The 16,183-nt window shown below is 38.4% G+C and overlaps 1 protein-coding gene across 3 annotated transcripts in view; it reads right to left on the bottom strand.

The window, feature by feature from the left end:
* SYBU (syntabulin) overlaps positions 1–14,777 on the bottom strand; it is a 104,508-nt gene extending 89,731 nt beyond the window's left edge. Inside the window, exon 1 of one of the 3 annotated variants that reach the window (XM_064476891.1) lies at positions 14,759–14,777. The gene's annotated coding sequence lies outside the window, so the exon portion shown is untranslated. Of the gene's footprint in view, positions 1–14,178; positions 14,577–14,758 lie in introns of those variants that run through there. The other 2 variants (XM_031439510.2, XM_031439507.2) reach the window with 2 other exon arrangements.
* Positions 14,778–16,183: the final 1,406 nt, after the last annotated feature.

Below are 16,183 nucleotides of genomic sequence, written 5' to 3'. Positions count from 1 at the left end.
TGTTGTACAATTATTTTTTGGCTTTGTGAGTACTATTGAATGAAGATATAAATGGTGGTTCATGTCTGTCATCAGTGCTTAAATATAATATCTTTAAATAAAAATTTAAATTGAAGAACATTTGCCTTATCTCTGCCAAGATATCAGTTTTTAGCAAACAACTCTGATTCTTTCCTTTTTTTAAAAATTCCTTTGCTTCCCTTCCTTTTTTTCTTCCATATATATTATCATTCCAGGTATAAAGAAATTATTTTCTTTCTATTTATCTCTAAAAAGAGAGAGAGTTTCTATATGTAGGTATCAAAGGAAGTCTTTAAAAAGGAATTTCTCCTTTTTGTGCTGACACAGGTGAAAGAATCTTACAGGTTCTTTTTAAAGAACTGATTGAGATAACATCTCTCAAATTATAAATCTTCTAGATGCAGCTCCTGGCTCTTTGCAATCTATAGTGTAGTAATACAGTATGAAAATCCTGACTTCACATGTAATGTTGCTTCTTGCCCTCATAATAATTCCTTTTGATAGAGTGAACTCAAATTTATATGCAGAAAACCATTCTTTATGGTAAAGTCATATTAAGTTCAAGACAAATTTTATTTCAGACTTCTCAGGTTTTCTCCCTATCATGGGTGTGGCAGAGTGTTTTCTTAAAAAGGGAGGAAGGCTATGTGAGTGCATATTTCATAAGCTTCATATTCATCATCCATACTATTAGAGATAGAAAGAAATGTACACACACAGAGCATCCTCTCAGATGTGTCCTCCGAGAAGTACACATAGCCTGAACCTCAAAGAATCTCTTTCACTGGGGGCTGGAGGGACTCAATGAAGACGGCAGACGGCCTTCCTCGGATATATTCTTACAGCTCCAGTGGGTACCAGGTTCCACTGGAATTTAATTTTCGGCCACACGAATTAGGCCAGTGTCACTTTACCCTAAAATAACTGAAAAGTAATTAAAGCATTTGAAAAGTTGCAAACTAGTTTTGTTTATGGGTTTCAGAAATGTTATTTTCTGAAATATAGAAATAAAACCTTTTTTAATTCAATTTAGGGAGGGTTCATGTCACTTATTTATTTACTTATATAAATTGGATTTGTGCTTCTTGCAAGAAGGGACAGCTTATTTAGGCTGATGAGTTAATTAATATGCATTGAAGATGCTGTGGGTACTTTATTAATATTTAAGTTTTAAATGAGGATAGCATGTTCCTCCCTTACTTGAATTAAAAAGGAGCTATTAGTGTAAACCTTTTTGAAAAACTCATTTATGAAGTCAAAATAAACTAATAAATTGGGTGCTAAAATGTACTATATAACTTAAGAATAGCAATGAAAACCTTTTTCTTTCCCTTAATATTAGATTGTACTTTTACCCGGAACCATCTATTTAATTTCAGTCATAAGTGAAATATTAAAAAGAAAACAGAAACAAAAACGAACTTTAGAAGAAGCTCTTCTCGCACCGACTTCTGTGTATATCTGAGATCGATTAATAGTTGCTATCTCGGGATAACAATTACTGACATGAATAAATTAAGTTTTCCTGTAGTTGGTTATCATTATGATAAAGGATGTTTCAAATGTCTGTCATTTCAAGGTTGCTGTGTATTTAATAAACTGTAGTTGAACAACTTTAACTCTGGGGTCTCAGTTATCTGTAGCAGTTGTCTAACTCCAATTTCACAATACAGTGTCGCGTTTTTCATACACAGAACATAAATCATCAAGAATTCAACTCAAACGGAAAAAAGTAAATCATTTCTGTATTAAAATTGATAGCTTGATGTAAGGACGTTGTATGATTAAAAATGACTTAAATATTTTCTTACTAAACTGAGCTGTGGACATGGTACCCAAGAGGGAATGAGGTTTTCTGTATAATTAAGAGTGTGTCAGTTTAGCATTTAGTGGATTGCTTTGGCAGCAGCCAGTTGTTATCAGCATTTAAATTGGCTAAGATCTCAGCGTATACTTTGCAGAAAAATCTCTCTCTCTTTCCCTCTCCGTCAGGGAAGAAAAAGGAAAATAGAAGCTAGAAGCATGTGTTCGGTTGGATAGAGGCAAGAGGTATACATAAGAGTTAAGATTTGAGTTGGAAGCCTTTTAAAGAACTTTTGTCAACAAATGACAAGGGTCTTTCACAAAACTAAAAGACACTTTCAAATAATATATACAAATCAATACCTGGAACCTTTTCAAAAAAAATATGAGAGCACTCATATAACTGGAAATGCTTTCTGCAGTAGATTTGCCATCGTTACCAAAATAAGGATGTATTTCAGTCATTCCCTTTTCTTTCTTTTAACAACGTTTGGGCAAACTAATAAACCTTGCATTTTCTGCATGATTTCTTAGTTACTCTGAATTCCTTTAATTATTCTGAAGTGAATTACAAAGAAATACACAGGCAAATAGCAACAGTCCAGGCAAAGCTTTGAATTAATCCATCTAAAAAAATAACAGAGGAATTAACATACTATACGTGACATAGTGGTTTTTTCATACCTGAAGGTTAATTTAGGATTTATTAATGTTAAAATTCATAAGCTGAAGAAGAAAGGGGAAGACTAACTAACTTAGATAAGGCATCTGCTGTGTGTCAGGCACCACACTAGACATCTTAACACGCATCATCCCTTCCACCCTTTCAGGAGCCCTCTAAGTAAAGTACTAGCCTTTTGTTCAAGACGAGGAAACTGGCCGGGGTGTTTCCCAAACTACAGACTGAAATGGATCTCAGGGACAGACATGTGATAAACATTGCCGAATAACTCAAAACACTACTTTGTATATTTAGTTATCGATATATTGAAATATGGAAAAGTAAAACTGAACACCCTTTTTCATTTTTCTTTTCCATATCTGAGTTCAAAAACATCAGCATTTAAACGAAACATCTTGTTTTGCCTTCTCAAAGCTAAGTACATTTGCACCCTTACAAATTTTACTCATCATGCCCTGTAACTCAAGATTGTTGGATTAAACTTGACAACCCCCTCCCCGTCCCCTCAAAAGTAGATAAATCACTCCAGTATCTCATATTGCTGTCCGTAGAAGACAAGAGATCATTTACAAAGGACTTTAAAAATTATACAGGAAGATAATTCTTTTTAAAGCAATGGTTCTCAACCTTGACTAAATCTTAGAATTACCCGGGAAACTCAAAAAAAAAAAAAAAAAAAACAAAAAAAAAAAAAAACAGATAATGCCCAGGGCCCAGCATGTGATTCTAACGTACAGCTAAGGTTGGAAAACATTGCTGTTAGTTTCCGTCCACAACAAGGGCACCATTCCTTTGCAGTTGCTTTGCTATTATACCCATGTGACTTCAAATAAGATGAGGCTTGGGGTACCAGGTGTGTGTGAAGAATTAGGCACAGCACAAGTATGACAGCTCTCTATGTTATGAGCAATGAGATAACTCAGACAGTAACTATAATCACCATCCCTTTGGGATAGATTTCTGAACTTCTGTAAAAACAGTATAAACCTAACTGGAGAGAAAGCTGCTTTAGGGCAGCAGGAAATAACCCTTTCCCCCCTTGCTGAGGTGGGAGTTTAGTTGGCATCCACTTAATGTCAACTGGGATTGGCGCCTATAGGAAAACAGCTGTATTTATATCTAGTTTCACCTGCAAGAATCTCCATCAACTTGTACATCAGATTATGAAATTCATGGTAGCTATTTTTGAAACTCTGCATACTAGATAGTTCAGCACCAAGTAATACAGCACTTCTATTTAACAGCAGAAAGACACTTTTCCTCTAATCTGTGACAGCTCCCAACCAGGACAGCATATATAAACTCTCACAGGCTAAAGAAGCATTCAGTGTGTACAACCTCAAAACAACTAGCATCACATTCAAATTAATTTAGTCAAAATGCTTCCAGATCGAGAGCATTATTTCTCAGTTACATTCTAAAGCAAAACCTGCAGCATAAAATGATTGAGTCCTGTATAAACCCTGGATAGAATCTCAGTGAAACTCAGTCACTCACTCAAATGCCCTCTAGTTGGCAATTGTAGAAATGGCTACATGCCACTCTAGTTAGTAGTTCTCTCCTTGTCAACCAGATCGGAGATACTCATGGTGAAGAACATAGGAAGTGATTTTATATGGCTTGATGAAAGGAAAGCTGCATTCTACCAAACTGAAAAATTAGGGTACATTTTTATAAGACAGGACTTGAAATTTCTTTGTAAGAATCATAAATCAGGCAGTGTGAATTCTTTGCTTTTTAAATGCTCACTGGAAACTTATATTTTCTCCAGATTCCTTACAACTCTAGAACTAGAAATTTTTTTCTCTAGAAAAATCAGCAACATTTTACAAAATGCAGTTTAGTTAACCATAGCTTCCTTAATATTTTTTGACAAATCTTTGACCCCAAATACACCCCCCAGCAAAACAAATATTCCTCCCTCATCACCACAAGCACACTTACCTATTGGGAATCACTGGCTCCAGCAAATATAAAGAGCTGTATGAAGCTTCAGGTCTGGAGCCAAGAGTTGGAGATGTGCTTAAATGAACCCAAGACTCAGATGGCTGTGGCTACCCTCTACAGGGAAACCAGAGGAATCTGCACTGGTGTGTAGTGCTTCCGGGCGCCTCCCTTTGTTCTAAGTAGAATGCTAATGCTAAAAGCGCAGTTTGCATTCCTGCTTGCTCTGGAAACACTGATGCAGTCTGACAAAGATTCCAGCTTAAATATCCTGATGGAGAAAAAAAGTAAGTCCCAGAGACGGGACCTCTGTTGCGTACCAGTAAAACAAGCCTGTACACAGTGAATGTGTACATCTTAGCAGTTGGAAATTTGTGGTCACATTAATGCTGTCTCATCTCCTTTGAAAGACATATTAGAGACATTGAGAAAAGAAATTTTCCACTTCTCCTGAACGTCCATTAAGGAAGTCAAGGATGTGTATCTGAATTTTTTTTTTTACCTCATTCTTCTCCCCAGTGTGCAAAATTTTCATTGGCAGATAGAAGCAGGTAGGTAAAAAGAGAAAAAAAATTCCTTAGGGCAGTGAAATAAAGAGCAAGGCATAGCATAATGGGATGAAAAAATGCAATGAAAAAGTTAAGGTCATGAAAAGGAAAAAACCTAACAGTGTAATTTATTCATGTGTTAACATATGTTTTAAAGTATAGGAGAAGTTTAATTTCAAATCATTTTTAATGCTGTTTTTATTATACTGGAGGAATGTAAAGCAAAGGATTACTATCTAACCTCAATTTTTTAAAAAAAGAATTTTAAAATGTTTTATGTGTTCTTGTTGCCAAAATACCAGTCTCTGTACCCTGATAGCCAAATTGAGAGTCAGAGTTTTGGGAGGATAGAAAAGAATAGCTTTATTGCTTTGCCAGGCAAAGGGAGTCACAGCAGGCTAGTGTCTTAAAGACTGTGAGCCCATCTTGGGGTTGGGGTCTTGAGGTTTTATAGAAAAACTGGATGGCACAGAAAAAGTGGTAACAATCAGGGCGTTTTACAGGGTGTTACATTCTCTTCACCTTGATAAGAACCTGCTGTTGTTACGGAGGGATTTAGGAGAGTTTGCCCATTTTCTTGAGGTTCAGTCCATGACTTTCTTTCACGACCTCTAGGATGAGTTATTCTAAGAAAAGAGTGCACAGGGAGGGAAGTGTGTCAGTCATAAGATCAGTTTGGCTGGAAGTACAGCTTGAACAACTCAAGAACCATCGTGTTAGTTTTCTACTCTTTCATTCTCTCATCGCTGTTTGTACAGTTGATGAAGTGTATTTTCCTCTCTTTATATGTGAAAATTGGATAACAGATTGCGAAGTTCAATGACTGGGGCCAAAATCTTTAGAGCAAGTGATCAAGCCATCATATCTTTAATTTACAAGTTTCTGTAGATACTAACTGATGAGCACATCGATCATATACCAGTCACCTCATCTAATGCATAACTTTTCATCATTTCAGCAAGGAAAATCAGGTTGCTTTTGCCTTTTCCAATGAAGAGAATGAGCGTTTAGGTATTGCCAGGACATGGAATGTCTTTGGCACTATTGGGTTTCATTCAATTTTCATTTTTAAAGTTTCTTAGCTGGATGTCATAATACAATTTTTATGAATGGCAAGGATTGTGTGTGTTTAATACAACTACTCTACTGAATCTATTTTCCTAGTTCTCTTTTATGGAAAGTGATCAACATCATGACTTTTGAGTTGAGTTCAAGATGGTTGGTAAATTTCCTGGACAAACTTCAGGGACGATTAGTGGTGACAGCTAAATAAAAGATGCTGGATTTAAAAGTTTTGATTTCAAAAATGCAACATAAGTATAAGAAATATTAGATCGGGAAGTAGTCTGAGAAAATGACCTAACAGATTTCTTAATGAAACTTCTGTAAATAAGTTTAATATAATTGTATAAAAAAGAACTGGTCTACACTCCCGGGATGTTTGATATTGGTCTTATTGGGGAAAAAAAGAGTCTTTTTGCCTGGAACATTTTTCCTCAAGACTTTGGCCTGAACCTCATGCCGCAGCTACTTCACTACAAAAAGAAGAGAAAACAGAGCAGCAGCCAGAAAATTATCACTGTTCTATAGCTACCCCCTACCCCAAACATTCTCAACTGGGATCACAGGGTAGAGAGACCTAACTTTTTTTTCCAACTGCATCACTTCTTTCTCTACTTCTTTGTAAGCCCAAAGGATCCCTCGGATCCTGGCTTTTGTGCTTTCTCCTATGAATAAACCTCCCTATTTGCCAGCTACACAGAGGAAGAAAAGTGACTTCTTCACTGACAGCTAGAAAAGGAACGTAGTGAAGGCAAGAAACTGTATATAAACAGGTCGAGAGAAAGATTTCCAAAGAGCTGCAATTTATATGATGACTTGGAATTTACAAAGGCGCTTGAATGCTCAAAAATAGGTTGGGGCTTTGATAAACTAATGATCATGAGCTCAGACTTAGTTCTGAGTTTTGATTCTGCATTACTAACTACTGACTGGGTTACTTAAGAAAGTCATTTTAACTTTCCTCATTTGCAAAAAGAGAATAGTTGTAGTGAAGTGACACAGGTAAGCACTTTAAAAATGCCTCACATTTAATGCACACTAAAATGTTCTTAGTCATTTTTTTTCCCCTTGGTAAGTTAGTGCATTGAGAAAAACAGATAAATGTTCATCAGTTTCTGTAACTTGATAACTGGAGAATGCATGCACCTTCTAAAGAAGGTACTTTAAATCAGTAACATCTGATTGGTACCACAATTCTAGCTCTTTTTGCACTTAATTATTCACTCACATTCTAATTCATTTACCAAATATTTATTGAGCATCTACTATGTGTTAGGATCTGTGTTACACACTAGAGACAAAGCAGTGAAAATGTCAAGCAGATCCAGTCCCTCAAGGAGCTTAAAATTTAATGATATATACTGCTTATGTTATTTTACATGTATAAAATTTTAAGTTTTTTGGGGTTAAAAGCCATATATCCGAATTCTTTGTAATCCTTATAATTACATGTATTAAATATTTATTGACTTAAATGGTAACTGATAATAAATGTTCTCAATACTTATAACAGGTAATTCAAATATTGGTCCATTATTTGAAGATGCATAGTTTTTCCTGTGGTTTGAAATTGCATGAAGAATGCCCAAAGTGTCTATTGTAATAAAAAGTCAAAGAGAAAGCATTTTTAGGCTTAAGAAAATCCAAAATGCAAGCTTTTGGAAAACAATATAAATTGACAACTTTTAAAATTATTGCAATTGGTGCACTTTAATGAACAAAGGAAGTGTAGGAGCAAAATGATAAAAATTCCCAAGCTGTACTTAAATAGGTTAAAAACAAATATTTGTCAATTCAGCCATCATTTTGCACACTATTCACATAAACAAACTTGTAATATGCGCAAATTTTCTTGCTATGCTGATTATAAAGTTGAACTATACATTCATTTCTAAGTCAATATTTGTATTCTTCTAAGTCGTTACCTGAAAGAAATACCAACACTTCTCTTTTCTCTGACCCTGTGGTGGGTTTCAGCACCATGGACAAAGCACCAAAAAAACACTCAGCCTTACGAGTGGTACAGGAAACAGTCCCCTTAAGTTAAAATGTAATAACTTCATGGTAGCCATCTTCCATTTTAATATGTTTTAAGGACCAAATGAATACTAAAGAACGTTCAGCTGGATAATACAAAGTTTACACTTCCAAACCCCTTCTATCTTACGGAAAAACATAATGGCCCTTTTAAAGACATGCATCACTGTGTGATAAATGCATTTAAGTGTCATTAGGTTTAATGGCTCCTACTCACTCAGACTACTATACCATACCTTTTAAAGCTAATTTAATGTGTATTAATGGTGTGAAATTGATGAAATTATGAATTGAGTTTCCCTGGGCACAGGTTAAACCCAGGAAGAAGGGAGAGGACAGGTTAATATTACTTTCCACTCCATTCTTCATTTGTACTACAATAGATGTCAGCTCTGCCCTTGGGAAGTAAATGCTCAGTGTTAGTAAGTTGAACTTAAATTGATTTTTATGGTTTTAAACTCAGGTAACTGTCTGTGGTTGGGTCACCAAAGGTTTGCAGTTTTCTTCAGGGAATAGAAAATATGTGCACTTCTGAGACTAAATTCATATTTTATTCCCTAGTTTCAGAGAAACAGATAACTTGTCACTTCTTTCCCTTCCTGTATTCATCTTACAGATTCAACTGAGAGGGGTCACTCAGGATATTCTTTTTTTGTAATCTCTCCCTCACATCATCACCATGTATCAGACAAAACAGTGGTGTTTAATCAATTTTAAATTGGATCTAAATATTATGATAATACATATTATTACTATCATGTGAAAAATTGAAATATTCAAGGTTCTGCTCTCAGGAACATTTGATACAGCAAAACTTTGGTTCATAGTAACAGGAAGACTGAAGTCTAATTTTGAACTGTGACTTGTGAAAATATTAAGAATGAGAGAACTACTCACTTTAATTATGTTTGAAGGGAGAAGAGAAATTAAAGTGTACACCCACTGCTTGTTGTGGTTCATTTAATATTGCCGGATGACTAAGAGAAGGCAGAACTGTGTAGCTACTCTTCTGCTTTTCCTTCAAGTCAAATGATGTCCAGTCTAAAAAGCATAGAATAAAACTTTGTAAAGGATACTAAAGCTCAGGCTACCAGCTTTTTTTAAGGCATTTAGTTGATTTGACAAACTACGTCCTAAGCTTTCTAAACTCATCTTTTACAAATAGAATTATGATAACACTGTCAACACTGTTATCTGAAGATGAAGGGAGATGCCGAGAGGATAGCAATCCAGAAATGAAGCATATAGTTTTGATTTTCAAAAATTAGAGAGAAGGAAGAGTCTCTAAAACACTGGTGAGGTCAAAATAAAATATTAGGCAATTTTCTGACACAACTTAACAAAAAGATGGCTTCTGAGTACTTGAAAAAAAAGTAATATTCGGAGAACAGCTTGGTCTCCAAAGCATAATATAATTTAGTAAGCCTAGTTTTTCAGTTTGGTCTTGGTTTTTTTTAGGATAGGGTTAAGACTAGTAAATCTGAGACATGGTCAGGACAGAAGTCACAAACTCAGAAGTTTACTTAGCCAGCCAATGAACACAAATGAGCTACATGGCCCAGTGTACTACCAAATGGGATGGTAATGGGCACTGTGAATAGAAAAGATTGTGCCCCAGCTGCCTCTCTCAGCTCTAAATGATATTATTTTCCCAGAAAAGCCAGAAATCAGGATTTTTATGTGAATCATCATTTTTAAAAAAATTTAACTTCAACTTTTTATTAATGAATATTTTTTCTGATTTTTAAAACAAAACAAAATACATCTGCAGAATGCATCTGACCCTTAGGCTGCCAGCTTGGGACACGTGGCAAAGCATACGGACCTTGTGGAGTCATCTGAAAGGGTTTCATATACCATTATCGAGAATTTCTGGTTGGGTGACAATACAGACATTACATTTAGATGAGTTCAAATTTAATCTCAATATAAGGAAAATTGGATCTTCCCAGTGATGGCATGGGCAGTCCTTATACTAGAAGCACTCATTTTAACCATAATTTGGCAATTCCAAAGGCCATATGGAAAAGCAACCTAGAGCTGAATTTTAAATTTAATGTTAATATTTTCTCATAAATATGAATACACAGACACAGACACACACACACATCTTCTTTTATTCGCTCATTCATTTAAAAATATTAATTTAAAACCTACTATTGCCAAGCACTGTTCTAGGTGCTGTCAGTGCAATAGGAACAAAAATGTCTGTTCTTAAGGAGTTTGCAATCTATTTTTGTCCTGTTTGGATATTAAGTTACATGGGCACTCTATGAATGTGTCTTTTTGTGTGCTAACTTCATTCTGGAGTTTTCCTCCAAAATTCAGCATAGGACATGAAATTATTGTAAGCGAAAAACACATTACACTGTAACAAATGGGTGTTGTTAGCTAAAAAGTTCTATATTAATTTAAATTTTCTTTCTAAAATATTTATTATTATGCACCTGTCATTCTGCTAGGGCAAAATGCTAAACTAGATGGGATATAGAGTCAACAGGTACAGCCTGAGATATACGATCACACTCCTAATGCACCAACATTTTACAAACTTTGGTAACTGAGCAGCCCAAACATCCTACCTTCTCTTTGATCAGCCTTCCATAAACTAAACAAATTAGAGAAGAGGATGAAATCATCCGACACCTGGCAGTTGTCATTCCAACATCAGTATCACTCTTCCTAAGGAAAAACATCTTATCTTTGTTTTTAAATCTCATCATGCTTTGGCAAACTGCAATTCCCAAATGAGGTGGCAAACATGGTGCAGTCTAGGAGAGACCTATGAATGAGTCTATTCTAATACAATTTCTGGCTTTTCTACCCATATTGGTGAAGGGGTAAGAAAAATGATCTTTAAAAAATTATCACGTATTCAAAATAATCCCATCTGATTTTGTAGATAATTTGAATTTTTTTTTAAAAAAAATGAAGGGTCAGAAATCAGTTGGGGATTTAAGTTGTGACTGACTATTTCTCCTTCTGTTGACTCAGTCACAGAACCACTATTCTTTCCCCTCGCATCTGGATCTTGCTGGTTGGTAGGTTTAGGAAGATATTTTTCAGTTGTCCAAGAGGCATGCCTATGTTTCTTGAGAAGCAAAGTTAAGAACAAGGCCATAGATCATTTTAATGCTTGAAAATAAATTATTTAAATTAAAAAATTACGGCCCTGAAGAATGCGTTGGAGCCCACATATTGTTATAGGAAAATGTTTTCTTTTGTTTTTTTTTTTTCTTTCTGATGAGTGAACATTCTCACTGAAGTTTAATGGTCAGAAACTTAATATAAATATAATACCTAACCGAATGAACCAACATAAACGATTCATTTTAGAACCAGCAGAGGCACAATGAGTTAAAGTTCCTTAAAAGTATTTTTTAGGAATGCATTGTAATAATGCTGTTATGGTCCTTCCATACTTACATACCTATCTTTCTTCATATCGCTTTTAAAAATTCACTTTGAGAATGCCAAGATTTACTCATCCGTGGATTTTTTCAAAGGGATTTCTACACCAAACCAAAGGCCATCCAGTTTAAGAAAAACAAGTTAACATACTCTGAGAAGAGAGACAGAAAAAGCCCACACACAGACGACTTGGTGATTAAGCCTGGGAGACAATTTGAATAATCACTGTCATAAATTATAGAAATAAAAACCAAATATAGCTTCTAGTTTCTACAGAGCTAAATATACTTACTGAGATGCTCCACTCTGAGAAAGAATTGAGGTAATTTTGGGAATATTTTATAATTTAAAAAGCTTAACGGAAATTGGTTTTTTTCTAAGGAATGATAGGTCATTTCTCCAATGGCTGCAGGACGTGGGGTGACCTAGATTTCTCCCATTGCACCACTGATCATAAGCTGCTGTGCGGAGCTGGGCTTGCCTCCCTCACCACTGCCTGGAGCACCTCCCAAAGGCTGCCATTGTCCAGCATCAAGTGTTGTGATGATTTTAGGTGGATAAGCCTCTTTTGAAGTCATATTTTTATTTTTACATATCTTGAGAAATGTAACTAACATCTAAACCTGGTATATCATGGCTATTATTCCTTAGATGGAGGCTAAATAAAAAAAAAAGTGTGATAATTAAAATAATATTAAGTAAAGAATATTACAATTTGTATTTAGAAATGATAAACATGGTCAAGGATACTAGAGTAACTGAAGTTCTGGAAATAGTGCCATCTCCTGTGGAGAAGGATGCTTTGGAATTTGATGTCCTTACAAAATGACTTTTTAAAAAGCTTTTTATTTTGAAATAATGATAGATTCATAGGAAGTTGCAAGGATAGTACAGAGAAGTCCCATATAGCTTTCACTCCCTTTCCCTCAATGATTATATTTTACATAACTATAGCGTAATATCAAAAATAGGAAACTGACATTAGCGTAGTGTGTGTACAGCTCTATGACATTCTATCTCATATGCAGATTCACATAACCATCATCACAATCAAGATACACAGTCTTTCAATCATCACAAAGATCTCCCTCATGCTACCTTTCTATAGTCACAGACCCTTTCACCCCATCTCTAAGCCCTGCCAATCAGACCAATTGTAAGATTACCCTTTTATGCTTATCTCTTACACACTTTAACTAAAATGTGAGAAAACCACTGGACTGGGTATTAGGAGGTCGCTGGTTTTAAGTCTGCCAGGGGCTAATTCATGCTCTTGGGCTAACTCTCTACCAGCCTCAGTAGCTCAGCTATAAAAACAAAAATTTGGACTTCTTTTTTTCAGGGCACCAGCATTTAAGAACTCATACAATAATCTGATCTCAATTTTGATACCACTTTAAAGATTGCATGTAAACCAAGTTAATAAAATTTAATTTAAATACGTGAAGATCATCATGGATTGAACAGTGTGTTTTAAATGTATTCTGCATTAAAATAATGTCAGTGTCACATAACTTAAGAAAACAAAAGCTGCATTAGGATCATGTATTGCTGCTCTAAAATCTGAAGCAAGTAAAAAACATGATTTCACTTGGACGCATCTATCAAGGGGACATGTGCAGCTGTCCTCCCAAATGTACATGTAGAGAAAACTTGTCACTCTTATTACCTGACTTCCTTTGCCCCCAAAGACACCTTTTGAGAAGGAAGAAGTGAACATCCCTAAAATGTGCCTGGCCGAGTATCTGAGCTGGTAGTGCTGCAGTAGAAGCTTTACATTGAAGATTCTGAAGAATCTTCCTTTTCTGAGAAGGAAGATTCAGACACTGGAGCTGCTCTTTGCTTCTGCTGCCCAAGGTCTGGGGTCAGGAACAGAGGACCTGCCAGGAACCTAGCAGTGAAGTTTCCTGCTTTCCTTGATGTCACTACTTGCTCAACACTGGAGAACAAGTGGAAAACAACAGGAAAGCAGTTTGCCAGAAGTAACTCCTTCCATTTAAAGCTTTAAGAGCCTCTTTCCAGGCACCAATATAACCTACAGATCTCTTCCTCTCTACAATTCTCTCTTACTTTAAGTCATCCAGCATAGGATGCCACTCCGCATAAGGATGTTTTGAGCTCATTGACTGAGCCCTTCCAACGTATTGATGAAAAGTGGGCCCTCCCGCCTCACCTCAAATAATCAGACAAAAAAATCCCTAAGGCAGCAGAAACTTGAAAAGTGTCCTCTGGGGACTCTGGACCATCCATCCCTTTGGAGAGATCTACCGAGGCTTTCTTTCTGGATACCATTAATTCTTTACGGAACCTTCTTTATTAAAAGGCACCATTTCTGTCACCACTCCCGAGGACAATTACTAAAGGGAGACCCAAAACCGACGGCCTGGTCAACCTTGCCTGTTGCAACGAGGAGTGCAGTCCAACCATCTCAATAACCAGTGAAATAGGGACACTGCCCCCTCAGCCTCCCTCTGCTGAGTCCCCAATTTCCGCAACCTTCTGTTTGTCCCCAGGCACTATGGAAACCCGCCCCCCTGCCCCTACTGGCACTGGAAGGGGCGGTCCGAGGGTTCCAAGACCCCAGCCTGGCCCTCATTGAACCAGAGGATCAGTCGCCGTCCAGTGCCCGCGGGCACTGCCCGCAGAGCCCGTACAGATGCCCGCTCTTACCCTTTCTCTCCCAGAAGGGCCCCATCGCGCTGTCCTGGAGGAGGCATCCACGCGCGCCCGGGAGGCCGGGGCCCCCCTGGGCCGGCGTCGGGTGCGGAAGGGACCCGCCGCCGCCGCGGGTGTGCGCTCAGGCTCCGGGAGCCTGGCCTGGCCCGCTCCTTCCGCGCCAGCCCGGGCCGGACACGTGGTGCCTTCGCCGCTCGCGCGCTCGGGTCCGGGCGGCGGCCCTTCGGCCTCTGCAGCCGCCCGGGAGCGGCCGCGGCTGCAAACCGAGTGGGAAGAAGGGCAGGGACCAAAAGGCCGGCACCGGTAGGTGGGGCGCGGCGACGCGCTCCTACTCCGGGGACTTCCGACCTGCAGGCTTGGTCCCAGTCGCCAGGGCCCCAGCCGCCTGCGCTGCGGGCTCGGTTTCCGAAGCCGCTCGGGGTGGGGGCGGCGCACTGCAGAGGCTCGGGTTTCCCGCCTGCGGAGGGAGCCCGGCTTAAGGGCGGGAAGGTCAGCGTTTCACGACCTCCTTCTCAAGCCCGCGCGAATCCCAGGGGCTGCTGGGGTCGGAGTCCGCCTCGCGGTCTTCACTCACCCGCGTTAACCAATACCCTGTCCCCGCGCAGGAGATGCAAACCACTGAAAACCGCAGCGCGAACCGGAGGTGCACTTCAGAACAGCCTCTCCCTGAGAAAATCCCTCTCGTGGCCACAGCCTGTCTGAGGCAGCTAACGAAACACTGCCCCAAACTCCAGGCCAAGACTTACCTTCAGCCACAAGCTCTTCCTGACTTCTCCAGTGACCTTGGGCGCCTCATCTAAACAAGGTGTCTCTGTCAGAATTTTCTGGTCCCAGGGATAAACGTGGGCCTTCACTTTCTAACTCTTAGGGGATAATAGCGATTGGGCTTACAAAACAAATTACCCCAGACTTCTTTAATTAGCAAGTGCAATATAGGTAATACTTTGCATATTGATTTTAGGTAAGGCTGAAGGAAACCTCAACACTAGGAAGAAAACGGTTCGAATTCGTGAGTCCAAATGCAAAACGAATACATCAGCCCCACGACCTGCTTTTCTGGGAAGGTAGGTTTTTGAATTGGTGGGAAGGTACTTTCTTCCCTCAGAATTGCCAGGAGCCCCAGGTAGCCCCTTAAAGAACTTCCAGCCTTACTTAGAGCTTCATGGTGGAACTGGTGGCCTCCTTCTGGCCAATCGTAGCTAAGGGTCAAAGTGCAGCCGCCGCAGTCAGGCTAAAGGCTCTTCCAAGTGAGTTTCTTGTTCTGTTGTTTGCTTAGCCTTAGATTAATCTTTATTTTTACTCCTAAAGGGAGCTTTCTGTACAGAAGACTGCTTCTGGAGAATGCCTGCAGCATTCCTGCCCTACCTGGACCCCCCCACCCCCACCCCTTCCTCTGGCTCCTCTTCTCCCCATATTCAGGAGAGCTTAGCCCACACGGTCAGCATGAAGTACAACGGACTTCTATTTATGGGGGAAGAACTTTGCAGTGTAGAATATATAGTTGAAACCCACCAGTCTCACATTATTTAATTTGGCACATGTTAAATATATGAAACATTTTATTCTATTGTCGGAGGTTATTTTCCTCTGGTCATCCCTTCTCCTACTTCTCAGAGAATGTTTTGCCTGTGTTCTCTTCTAGGAGTTTTATGGTGTTGTCTTATATTTAAGTCTTTAAGCCACTTTGAGTTTATTTTTGTGTGTCGTGTAAGGGAGTGTCCTAACTTCATTAATTTATACATGGCTGTCCAGCTTTCCCAGCACCACTTAACAAGGAGACTGTCTTTTCTCCATTGTGCATTCTTGCTTCTTTTGTCGAAGATTAATTGACCATAGGTGTTACATCATCTAATGTAGTTACTACATTTTCCTTAAGAAGTGGTCACATTTTACTGATGAAGAAAAGGAGGTCAATGACTTATTTACAGTAACAAAGCTAGTAAATGGTGGAGAGAGGATTTGAACCCAAATATTTCTGATTATTCTGTGCTCGTATTCA

The sequence above is a fragment of the Camelus dromedarius genome, chromosome 20, assembly GCF_036321535.1.
Source record: "Camelus dromedarius isolate mCamDro1 chromosome 20, mCamDro1.pat, whole genome shotgun sequence".
NCBI lineage: Eukaryota > Metazoa > Chordata > Mammalia > Artiodactyla > Camelidae > Camelus > Camelus dromedarius.
This window is presented reverse-complemented; position numbering and strand designations above follow the sequence as displayed.